Below are 12,731 nucleotides of genomic sequence, written 5' to 3'. Positions count from 1 at the left end.
CGACCGAGAAAAGCGGGGCTTAAGAGCCCCGCTAACAACCAATCTCCATTACCACAACATCAGCGCCTTTCATAGCCAGAAAACACCATCACCAGAGAAACAAAAAAATCACCAGGCTCCAGAGAGAAAACTGACTGAGAACAGAACTCAGAGCCACAGAGGAGATACACTGGCCTCAAGCCTGAGGATGCGGCAGCAGTGCCATACTGCCAGCGGCAGCGGCAAATTCACCGGACGGCTACAGCAAGCCGAGGTGAGCCGCTGCGGAACAGCCAGGCGGGATTTCTCGCCGCAGGTAAAATCTAAAGCTCCCAGTGGCTGAGCTCAGCACACGCCGCAGGGATTCAGGGTGGAAATCAAAACCAAGAAAAAATACGCCAGCCTCACGGCCAAGGGCGTAGCAGTGGCGCCATATTGCCACCGGCGGCAGCAGCAGAGAATTCACCGAATCCAGTACAGCTACATCTGCGTACTCAAGAACAGTGAGTCAAATTGCGGGCCACAGAGGAGAAATCCCAGGCTGTACTCCCTGGGACTTGACCCAGTGGGGGAGTGGCAGTGGCAGAGATATTATACCATAGGAGAACGTGCAACCTGGCACCCCCCACAGTCTAAAGCAGCCTCTATCGACTCTCTGGGTCGGAGACTCTGTGATACAACCCAATAAAGGAGTAGTGGGGTCTGAGATACTACTGACTCAAGATCCAGAACACCTTAAGTGAAGTCATAGTGACCCAAGGGAAGAACCCAGAGAAGGCACAAACTTCCGAAATCATGGGAAAGAGGAATAATACTGGAGCAAATGAATGCCCACAACCCCACAACATCAGAACCCAATAAAACAGAAAATCAGAGATTTCTAGAAGATCAAATCAGGAAAATAACTGTAGAAATAATAGAGGTGCTTCGAAAAGAACTCAGAGAGAGCCAAAAAGAGATAAAGGATGCAATTAATGAAGTAAAGGCCTCAATTCAAAGCACTAACAACCGATTAGACCACATGGAGAACAGAATCTCGCTCCTAGAAGATGATCATTCCAAAAATGAATGCATAGTTTCTAATCTAGGAAAAATTATCCAACAGCAGGAATCTGATATTGAAGAAATATGGGCCCATTTTAAGAAAGCTAACCTAAGAATAATTGGAATAGAGGAGGGAAAAGAAAGTGAAACCAAAGGGATCAACAATCTCTTCAAGGAAGTAATAGCAGAAAATTTTCCAAACATAGAACAAGAGGTTGATACACAGGTCCAGGAAACTTATAGAACTCCCTTTAGACAGGATCGGAGAAGAGGATCCCCACGCCACATAATTGTCAAAATGACCAATGTGGAAGCCAAGCAGAGAATCTTAAAGGCAACAAAAACAAAGGGCCAAGTGACATTCAGAGGCAAACCAATTAGAATCACTCCAGAGTTCCCAAACCAAGTCATGAGAGCCAGAAGGGTTTGGAGTAACATATTCCAAACTCTGAAAGAAAACAACTTCCAGCCCAAAATTTCCTACCCAGCAAAACTTTCTATCAAATTAGATGGAGAAATAAGAAGCTTCCACGACAAACAGAAACTGAAGGAATTTATGTCTTCAAAACCAGCACTAGAGAAAATACTCAAAGAGATTAACTACAAAGAAGAAATAGGTACACACACCAGAACCAGAGAAACAAGAGTTTCCATCCAACAGTCAACTAAGATTGGTTATCTGTGGGGATTCATTATTTATGTTAGTCTTTTACCTATCTCAAAATGGTATTGTTTGCCTTTATTGTTGTTAATTTTTAGGATTTCTAGTTGGAATATTAATATACCTTCAGATATAGCATTTGGAAATATTTTATCCCATTCTATTAGTAACTGTTAACTCTGTTTACATTGTCTTTGGATATACAATATTTTTTTTTTTTATTTTTTAGGGAGTTTTTTTACTCTTCTGTTGCCTGTGCCATTGAAATCATATCCAAGAAATCACTGCCAATTTCAATGTTGTGAGGTTTTATGACCCAGATTTTCTCCTAAAAGTTTATAGTCTTAAGATTTATATTTAGGTCTTTTATCTATTTTGAGTTAATATTTGTATATGGTATTAGGTAAGGGTCCAACTTTATTCTTTTCCATGTAATTATTATGTTTCAACAATATTTAGTTAAAAGATTAATATTTCCACCACAAAATGTTCGTGGAAACCTTGTCAAAAATAACTTGACAATATATGGAAGAATTTATCTCTAGGCTTTTATTTAACTCCAATGGTTTATATATCTGCCTTTAGAATAGTACTACACTGTTTCAATTATTGTAGCTTTATATGGTTTGAAATCAGAAAATATATATCTTCTAGCTTTGTTCTTTTTCAAGATCGTTCTGGGTATCTAGAGTCCATATTCCATATTAGGATAGATTTTTTTTTCTGAAAAATAAATATATAAATATATGATAGTTTCACCTAAAAAATAGAAAAAAATATTCTCTGGTAAGAAAGAAAGTAAAAAGAAATATTGAAATGTTATCTTTAAGTCACCAAAAGCTTGGTATCAGACAAATGAAACTGTTATGTGAGATTATCATTTTTAATTCTGGATAAATTACTATAATACTAGATGTCAACCACTAAGCCAAGCATGGGAGGGAGGGATGGGGAGAGAATGGGGTGGGGATCGGGTGGGGGCTGACTGGGCGATGTGTGCATGTATGTCTACAAAAGTTTGTATCCCACTATGATGTATGAATACAGTGCACCAAAAAAAAAAAAAAATAGAAAACCTACTACCATCTCTGTGCTGGGGGTGGGGGTTCACCTGGAGCAGAATGGCAACTGCAATGGAGTAGTCTCCGAAGTGTGGGGAGACTCGGGCTCCTCTCCACCCACATGCCCTCCACTGCTTCCCTAAGTGTGGACGTGGGCACCAGTTCTGCCTCCTTGGGATCACTTGGAATGGTCAGCCCCTTAGAGACTTGACAGCAGCAGTGTGCTCCAGGTCTTATTTTTTGCAAGCCAAATGGCTCCATTCCTTTCTTTAAATGTTCCCCATGCTGTGTGGCTCTGTATGTTCTCACTTTGCAGGGAAGAAAGGGAGAGCAGGAGGCTGGAGAGAAGCTAGGAGGACAGTCACCATCTTCTAGGAGAACTGCTGGGCTCCAGAATGAAGGCACAGAGCTGGGCCAAAGAGGAGGAGGCAGGGGCAATCAGAAACCAGCAGTACAGTGTCAACAGGCCATCTCCTTTCTACTCAGGGGCCCTTCTCCATATTCCTCAGAGAGACAGAAGAGTGGCAAAGCAGTCAAGCATGAGTAGCTCATCCACGGCCCTGGGAAACTGCCTGTGCTCCCTGAAAGGGGATTTGGAGCTGGGTAATCAGTCACTAAGGCGCCACCTGCACTTGTCTAGCGCAATGGAGAAGAGCTCTCAGGACACAATGATTCAGCCTTGCCAAGAAACTTTCAAGCCTTTCGACTTGGCCAGTCAGTGCAGGGATGCTAGAGTGACCCCCCCCCAGGGGCCCCGCCCTCTGTGGGGTGGACATCGGACAGCAGTTGTCATCCCACAGACGGACCCTCCCCAGGACCCCTCCTCCATGCCCTTGGTGGGCATTTCATTTGTCCTTGTAGCTTTACCTTCTGTGCCACCAGGAGAGGCGAAGGAATGAGGTAGAAGGGGAATCGGCTCCTGGGTCTGGATCAGAATGTACGTCATCTTCCCTGAGATTCAGGGCAATTTAATTATCATCTCTCAAATTCAATCCTTTGTTTGGTAAATCAGGTTAACAGTGCATGACTCACAGGGTCTCTGGAAGAGCTGGATAAAATGGTATCTGGCAAAGTCCCAAGCCTCAGTATAAAGTAGGTGCTCAATAAATGTTAATGGAAAAGATACTAGTTTCCAGATACAAAAAAGACAGGACATCTGGATATCGGCTTGTGAACGATCTGTTGGTCAGAGGTCAGCACTGGAGTTGGGTGAAGGGACTGGGTTTTTCTCAAAGGGTAGCTGAAGGAGAGCAAGTTCTTAGACTGCGAGGCCCCCGCGGCTACCCTGGATTCTCTAGTCCTGAGCTCACTATCTGGCTCTGTACAGCAACATGCTTAGGATAAGCACACCAAGACTCAGCACAAAGAAAAGAGCATGCGCAGCTTGGTCCTCACAGCCCTGGGAGCTAGGTCACCATGAGAACCCCATTTTACCCACCACGGCTGCCTCTTGAGAGAGCCCAGCAAAGCCATTAGAGATCTGACTGCAGGTTCAACTCTAAATTTGACCCTAGGAGAGGTAACAGATTAACCCATTATCCCCCATTAACTCTCCTGTGTGCATTCATGTGTCATAACAAGCTGCTGCTTTGGAGAGGTGAAATTGGAAATGGGACCCAGCGGGTATGTGTGAACGTACACTCTCATTGTTCTGCCCAAGTGTGAAGGCGGGCAGAGTTGCCCTCTGGCTGTGCCTGCTGCCCTACTGGGTGCTCTGAGACATCTCATTGAATGCCACGTCCACCTGGGAATCCAATAATAATGGGCTTGTGGTGATATTGTTAGTAACTGTGAGTTTGGGACTGAAACAAGAAAGTGGCTCCAAAGCTGTGCCCCTGCTTGGTGTCAGCTCCGTGGAGGTGCAGAGCAAAGTGCTTTGCAGGCACTGCTTCCTTCAACCCCACAACAGTTTTATCAGTATGTGTCACTATTATTTCCACTTCTGAGCAAACTGAATCTCAGATTGCTTTAAGGGGACTCATTTAAGGTCACACATGCAATACCTTGAGGAGTGGGCTTTGAATCAGGGTTTGCTTATCTTCAATTCATTCATTTCCCCGGGAAGCTTTTCTTGGTGGCTGTAGTGGGCAAAGGTAACAGAGATGGCTATGCCAGGGTCACGTCCTGAGAAGTCTCACTCATCCTTCCTTCCTCAGCTCCTCCCTTCTTGGTGGGAGAGCCCCTGGCCACGCCGTCTCTTATCTCTTCCTTCCCTGAGTTCACCTGTGTCCAATGTCTAGGTTCCAACAGATCTAGGGACAGCTGAAGAGACAGGAAGGATGCTGCATGGGAGCCTTTGTCCACCAAGGACTCCAGGACTCCTGTCCCTGCCTCCGGGCATCTCCTGCTCCCTGCTCTATCTGCCACTCCCTGGCACATCCTGTCCTTCAGTGGAATTGAGTTAGGACGGGCTAGGTAGTGTTGTGATTGCCATCGACTTCAAAATCCAGTAGCTGACCTCATGAGACACAGGCAAAAGTGGTGACCAGGGGGCTCAGGCCCCACAGTGGCCCATCTGAGCCCTGCTTCCACCTTCTAAACCACACACTGGCTCTTTGAGACATCTGATGAAGTGACATGAATCACCCTGGCTCATTGTCTGTTGGCTTAAGCAAGTCATCCTGCCAGACCCAATTCAAAAGGGGCTGGTGGTGCCCTCACTCTGCAAGCTGGGAAGGAGAGGGAAGCTGGAGTATTTGTGAACAGCCCCAGTTACCCTCAGGACAGCGACCCACCCCCACACTGAAACCAAAGCAAGGTCATTAAATTCTTGCTGTTGAAGATTCTAAGCCTGACAACTTCTTTGTTTGTGGGGAGATTACAAGTTTCAGAGGTGTGTTAAGGGCTTATTAGCTCCCAGCTGAAACTTCATATTTTGTTCATCACAGCCAACAAATATTTACTGAGAGTCTTTAAAGTGCCAGACACTCCTGAGCATGTAAGACAGAGGATCAGAACTGACAACCCCCCACTGCCCTTAAGGAGCTGATGCTTTAGAGGGGAAGACAGGCATTGAACAATAGGCATACAACACCAATGAGTCAAATACTGGGAATAGTAAGTGTTGAATAACTGAGAAAGCACTGAAGGTGCAGTGACTTCTCCAGTGTGACTCAGTCACATGGAAGTCCCGGGGCTCCCATGAGTGTGGTTGCTGCCCTCAGAGCCTCTGTGACCTGCTGGTCCCTTCAGAACACAGCTGAGCTTTCTGTACATCAGGAGCCACATGACGGGGCGCTCTCTCTCCCCCTTGTCTCCTCTCCATCACTCTGGGCCCACGGATTTGCTCATTGGCTCCTGTGGCCATTCTAGGGATTCCCTTGCTGTTGGAGAGCTTGACCTCATGAGACAGGAATAGTAAATTGCATGTGTGAACCCCGTTCCCCAGTGTGTATGTGGTTTAATAAATAACTACGTGAGATTTGACTCGTAGAGACTCCTTGACATACTAATGAGCAGGTGACATATACTGGGACTTCCTGTGTGTCGAGATGGGCCGTGCCTGATGTGTAGACCTGATGTCCTTTAATCCATATGGCAGCTCGTGGGGCAGACCTCGTCCATATGCCCATCTCACAGAGGAGCAGTCTAAGCTCAGGCTGGCTAAGCACTTGCCCGGGTCACATGCTGTCAGAGGAGGGAACCGAGCAAGGGCTTCCCAGGCTCTTCATGGCCCCTGCCTCACTGTTTAGGGGTCATTGAATTAATTAATTATTCATTTTGAGTTTGCAGTGGTTTTTTTTTTGAGTGTGTGCATGCATTCACACGTGAAGGATTTCATAGATTTCATGATGCTAAACGTAGAAACAGCCTGCTTAGTGATCAGACATGTATAATGTGGAAAGCTGGCATCCTGTAATAGGGCCAGTGGGTGGAATTAAGAAAGTGCCTCCTCAGCCCGGCGTGGTGGCACACACTTGTAATCCCAGTACCAGGGAGGCTGAGACAGAAGGATCGTGCAGGTTCAAAGCCAGCCTCAGCTACTTAGTGAGACTCTCAGCAATGTAGTGAGACACTGTTTCAAATAAAATATAAAATAGCTCTGGGAGTATAGCCCAGAGGCTATATCCCTGGATTCCATCCCCACTACCAAAAAGAAAAAGAAGGTGCCACCTCAGAGGGAACAGTTCGGGGCAGAGGGGACAAGTTGAGACACACATCTTTTGGGACTTCATGATTCCATTTCTACAACAGAGCGGCTTTTGCAAATGTTTGAAGATCTGAGTATTGAGGTGTTTGCTGTAGCCTTGTTTATTCGATGAATAGCATTAGCGGTCAGAGAGGACTGTGTGTTTGTTTGATAGCAGGGAATCTTTCCATCAGCCATGTAGCTTGTGTGTGCCATGGAATACACTCCAGTGTCGGGATGGGTGAGATGAGCTTCCTCTGAGTGGACGAGATGAGTTATGGAGCATTTTGTGGCATGTGCACCCAATAATGCAAAAGCATACTCCAGCTGGTAGAAGCATATAGCACATGCATTACAAATGGGTTATTTTGGGGGATAGAATATCCAAGAAGGATGTATCAGAAGATGTTGATGATGGCTGTTTCAGAGAAAAGAAGTAAGGAACTAGGGGGTCTTCAAGCCACATTTTACATTTTATGCCTGGTGTGAATGTTTCCACACATGGGATGTCATCTTTACTGCTAATGTTTGTCTGGGCTCACCTCCAGTTCTCTATAAATTAACCTGTTTAGTCCACATGACTCTGGCCCAGCGTGGAGAAACAATTTCATTTCACAGATGATAAAACTGAGGCACGGAGAGGTCTGCTAACTCACCCCAGTCACTTAGCTGGTAAGTGGTTGAGGATGGATTTCACACTTAGCAATCTGGCTCCAGGGCCTCAGCCTTTAGCCTCCGTGGTGCTGAAGAGACAGAGAGCCAGAGCCCTGAGTTTGACCTGGTCTCCTCCTATCCAGGGTTCTTGATTATTTTGTTGTTAGAGAGGAGCCTGGGAGAATTTGAAATGGAAGAGAAACATGGTCAGGTTTTTTCTTCCCCAAAGAATTTGGATAAAACATGTAGGTGTATTGTTCGGGGGGGGGGGACTTCAATCTGTGGTGAAAAACAGCAAGGTGGTTCTAATTGCTCACTTAAGTCATTTCTAAGATAAATCCTGGAGTTAAAATAATCATGATACGGTGTGGTATTTGCAGTGTGGTATTTGTTTTAAAGATGTATGTAAATGTGCATGCATGAAGGCATCCATCCATCCATCCATATATATATATATATATATATAATTTTTAAAAATATATATTTAAAACAATTTCTGTATGGTTCACAAAAAAATTTAGCACCATTTGTTTCTCTGGGGTGTTAGGAGTATGAATTGAGAGGGAGCCTTGCTTTTCACTATAACTTTAAGTATTGATTGGATTTTAAAAGCACGTGCATGCATTATTTTTTCAGTGTATTAAATAAATATGTATTAAAAATTGTATTCTGCTGAAATGTGAATGATGGATTGGAGAGGAGAGACACAGGGTAGAGCGAGCCTTCCCACCTCCATTCTCTTGATTAATAGCACCACCATTCATCCAGCTATTCAGTCTCAAACCTCGGAGTCCTCTTCAACTCCCCCCATGCCTAATCGGTTATCAAGTCCTGCCTGCTCTTCTCCAGGAATCTCTCTCCCTTCAGCCCAGAATAGACAGAGAGATAGATGGGGCTGAACTACAAGCCAGAGACAGACTGGAGTATGTATAAATATTTAGTATGTGATAATGGTGACATTTCAAGTCCTTGTGGAAAGGATGGATTATTCAATAAATGATGTTAGAAAAAATTAACTCTGATTCTTAGCCCAGTCATAAACTAAAATAAATTCCTGGTGAATTAAAGGTGTGTATATAAAAATAAAATCATAAAGGCACTAGAAGAAAATGTAGGTCAGTCCTTATAGAATGTGGAGGATCTTTTTAAGAAAGCTGTTGAAAGAAGATATTATGGAGACAAATCTGATAGATGAGACTGTATAAAATTATTACTGATATATGCTCTAGGCATAATAAAAATCAGAAGCTAATGTAAAAGTGGAAAAGATATTCCCTAAATGTGACATGTTGAATGTATTTGTAAACTTAAGTTACAAAGAAAGCTTATAAAATGAGAAAAAGGATCAATACTTCAGTAAGCAAATAAGAATAAGTAATTAACAGAAGAACAAATGGTAAACATGTAAAATGTTAATGTCATTATTCAAGATAGCAGTAAGATCTCATGTTTCACCACTTTATTTTTTGATACTGGGGAATGAGGGACATTATACTTTTGAGCCATATCTTTTTATGTTTTATTTTAAAACAGGGTTTTGTTAAATTGCTTAGTCTGGCCTCAAATCTATAATCCTCCTGCCTCAGCCTCCCAAGTACTGGGATTACAGGAGTGTGTTATAGCACCTGGCTCACCACATATTGAAAATAAGAGTTAATGCCTGAGATTAGTCAGGGCTCTGGAAAACTGGCTCAAACATTGCAGGAATGTAGTTAACTCAGGTCGAACTCCACCAGAAGATCCACCCAGCACCTATCAAAATCCTCAAAAACATGCTTATCATTGACTCACTGATCTCGCTCCTAAGGATTAATCTTGAGATAACTGCAGATATCACAATGATGTGTGTCATAGTAGTGTTGTAGATGACGTCAAACATCTGGAAAAGTTAACCCTCTAAACTTTCTATAATGAATGATTGTATCCAAACAGTGCAATGATATGTGGCTATAAAATCATCTTGGTTTAAGATTACATTTGTACTTTGTATGTAAAAGATAGTACACATCATATACCCTTGTTATGTTTATATAAACATCATCACACCCCTGGCAAAATTTAGTAGAAAATAATTTTTTTAATAGTAGCTGTCTCTGGGTAAAAATTATATATAATTATTTTCTTTAAAATTATTCTTTCTAAAAAATTCTTAATAAATAATGATTACTGAAAATAATTAAATTATGCCTGAACTTTATCCCAGAAATTACAAAAATTAATGATAAAGAAATAGGGATGTAAGAATGATAACACTTTATTGATGAAAATTAAAACAACCTGGGTGTCCAAAATGAAAAAAATTTAGAGAAATGATGGGTGAGTAGAGTGGAATGCAATATAATCATAAAAATCGAGTTACAGAGAAATGCTTGCTAAAATGGGAAAAATAGTCACAAGAACAAGAGAAGACAAAGAAAGTTATGAAGCCATATTTATAAATATATACCTTTATTTGAAAGAAACAGAAAGTATTAGAAAACTCTACACCCAAATATTATCGTGGTTATTTTTGAGTGGCTAAGTTACAAGCGGGTGCTTTTGTTTGACATTCTTATATATTTTTAAATATTCTGCATTCCAGATGTATTCCACACTTTGCTTTTCCAAAAATTTGGGGAAATACTCAAACACCATAAACAAAATTAAAAGACAAATGAAAAAACTAGGAAAATATTAGAATATATGTGATATTGAAAGTGCTTTCATATATTTAATCTACAAATGCGGTTAGAAGTTAGGGGAGAAAAATATGAACATCTTAATAAAATGATTTGCATGGGATATATAAAGACCATTAAGAAAAGAAATACGATCATTCAGTTAGCATTTGAATAAAAGTTGAATATTGCTAGTTATACTCAAGAAGAGATGGAAAAGTTTGCTCTTTAAATTGGAATCCATTTTTCAAACACTGATAATATTCAAGGATGCTGTTTCTAGGGCAGGGGTGGGGATGGGAAGGGTGTCCCCTTTCCCACAGTAATGCTGGGAATATGATATGCTTTTCTCTTCTGAAGGCTGCTTTGTCAGATAGATGGAAATACTTGAAAATATTGACTCTTTGGGGCCCAGGGGTTTGATTTCTAGGCATATGCACTGAGGAAGTTACCATAAAGTGTAAAAAAAAAAAAAAGATTATGGGCAAGAATGGTCTTCTCTGCCTTCTTATAATAATAGAAATTTGATCAGGCATGGTATCTCACACTTTAATTCCGGTACTTTGGAGGCTGAGACAAGAGGATCACAGGTTCAAGGAGAGCCTCAGCGAGTAGTGAGACTCTCATTAACCTAGCAAAATGCTCCTTCCAGATAAAGATAGGGCTGGGGTGTAGCTTTAAGGTAGAATGCCTCTGAGTTATATTCCCAGTACCAAAAGAAAAAGAAAGAAAGAAATTTGGGAACAATCCAAATAGAGGACAATAAATGTTTGGCTTGGTTGGCCACTACAACACAGGTCTACAGTATATGTGCGATTCCCAAAATCTACAAAGCAGTTATAACTAACAGATTGTCACAACTTTATTGGTGACAAAATTTGACCCTGATCAGAAGGGAGATTTTTGTAATAGCTATCATGTATCTAAGTGTGAATAATCAGATATTTTCTTGTTCAAATACTGCATTTGATTCTAAGCTACTGTTGGTGCCTTATTTTATTTATTTTATTTATTTATTTATTTTTTATTGCGGGTCTGGGGCTGGAATCCAGAGGCATTTGACCTCCGAGCTACAACCCCTGCCCAATTTTTTTTTTTTTTTTTTTTTTTTTTTTTTTTTTTTTTTGGAAACAGGGTCTCACTGAGTTGCAAAGGGCCTCCTTAAGTAGCTGAGGCTGTCTGCGAACCGTGATCCTCCTGTCTCAGCCTCCCGAATGCTGGGATTACAAGCGTGCGCCACCACGCCCGGCTGATACACTATTTTAATGTAATATTAACTTTCTAAAATATAAATAATTCTGAATTCTCAAATGTCTGGCCCCAAATTTTGAACCCTATTCAAATAATGGAATTCTATGATGATACTTAAATTCATATTCTCAGGGAATGTTTTCAGGTATTTTGGTTAGTCACACTTTTATTTTTAGTTGCTGAAAACAGTAGAAATGATAATAATGCATGCTATCGTGTGTGTGTGTGTGTGTGTGTGTGTGTGTGTGTGTGTGTGTGTATGGTACTGGAGATTGAACCCAGGGACAGTCTACCTCTGAGATTCATCCCCAGCCCAATTTTATTTTTTATGTTGAAACAAGAACGTTGTTAAGGCTGGTCTTGAAACTGCGTTTTTCCTGTTTCAGCCTCTCAAGTACTGGGATTACAAGCATGTGGCACCACTCCCATCTATGGCTTGGTTTTTTAAAAAGAGTAATGTCTCCATAGATTCTTTTAAAAGACTAAAGAGACTTAAGGGACATCTTGAAATCTTAACAGTGGTTATAGGTATATTATGGAATAATGGACAATTTTAACTTTCTCCTATATATTGTTTTGTCATCAAATTTTTAATGATAATCTTATATGGTTTTTAAGAAATACTTTTTTTTTTGGTACTGGAGATTGAACCTTGAAGTGATACCTTCAGGCTATAATCCCAGCCATTTTATTTTATTTTATTTTATTATTTTAAAAAGGTCTTGTTAAGTTGCTGAGGAACTGGATAAGTTGCTGAGACTCATCTCAGACCTGTGATCCTCCTGTCTCAGCCTCCAAGTAGTGTATTTACAAGTGTGTGACATTACACTTGGATTAAACACATGCATTTTAAAAAGTCCAGACTATATCTAGGAGATTTTCCATCACATAGAAAGGGAAGTAGAAACTGCTTGGGATGAAATGTCAAAGATGAATACCAGGGCGCAAACTCAGTTCTTCTGCCTCAAGCTATGTGTTCTTTCTCCTCCAAGGTGTGCAGAAAACCACTGTTTTTGAAAAAAAAAATGTCCACAATAATCTTAACAGGTGCTGCCATCGTTTGGATTTTAAGTGGCCCCAAAGGCTCACGTGTTGAAGGCTTGGTCCCCAGGGTGGTGCTGTTTGGAGCTGGTGGAACCTTTAAGTGGTGGGACTAGTAGAAAGCCCTTAAGACATGGGGGGTGTGCCCTTGCAGGTGGCAGTGAGACCCCAGCATTTCTTCCTCTCTCTTTCACTTCCAGCCATAATGTTAGTGGCTTTGTACTGCTATGTACTCCTTCCAGGATAGGCTGCCT

The sequence above is a fragment of the Muscardinus avellanarius genome (assembly GCF_963383645.1).
Source record: "Muscardinus avellanarius genome assembly, chromosome: 4".
Taxonomy (NCBI): domain Eukaryota; kingdom Metazoa; phylum Chordata; class Mammalia; order Rodentia; family Gliridae; genus Muscardinus; species Muscardinus avellanarius.
This window is presented reverse-complemented; position numbering follows the sequence as displayed.